Here is a 543-nt window from a genome sequence, read left to right as displayed (position 1 = left end):
GTTACAAGACAGTAACAAACATAAAGCAGAAAAAGGGGAGATAAGGACGACAGATCTTTGACAGGAAAGAAGAAGCAAACCACACCAGAGCACCCGCCAACCACCCACTTAGAGTGGGCGTGATTTTACATTCTGAATATCGATGAATGCAGTACATTTAATTTTAAGATTAAAAAATCATTCTCACTAAAATATGTATGCGATTATGGAATAGATTCTAGACTGGTTTTCTTCTTCAGAACAAATGCCTAGATCTGGCGTATAACGATACGCTTTGGAACCGAACCTTTTCTCTACAGCCAATGACAGGTGAACGAGAATACATCGTCTTACTATGAGACTATCAGGCCAACACACAAAGTCTTACCATGTCACTCTCAGGCCAACACACAACATCTTACCATGTCACTCTCAGGCCAACACACAACGTCTTACCATGTCACTCTCAGGCCAACACACAACATCTTACCATGTCACTCTCAGGCCAACACACAACGTCTTACCATGTCACTCTCAGGCCAACACACAACATCTTACCATGTC

The 543-nt window shown here is 42.2% G+C and overlaps 1 protein-coding gene across 1 annotated transcript in view; it reads right to left on the bottom strand.

Moving 5' to 3' along the window:
• LOC101860312 (sodium/potassium/calcium exchanger 3) overlaps nucleotides 1-543 on the bottom strand; it is a gene marked incomplete at its 3' end in the record, with an annotated part of 25,467 nt that overhangs the window by 16,852 nt on the left and 8,072 nt on the right.

This window comes from Aplysia californica, unplaced genomic scaffold (assembly GCF_000002075.1).
Source record: "Aplysia californica isolate F4 #8 unplaced genomic scaffold, AplCal3.0 scaffold00048, whole genome shotgun sequence".
Taxonomy (NCBI): Eukaryota; Metazoa; Mollusca; class Gastropoda; order Aplysiida; family Aplysiidae; genus Aplysia; species Aplysia californica.
This window is presented reverse-complemented; position numbering and strand designations above follow the sequence as displayed.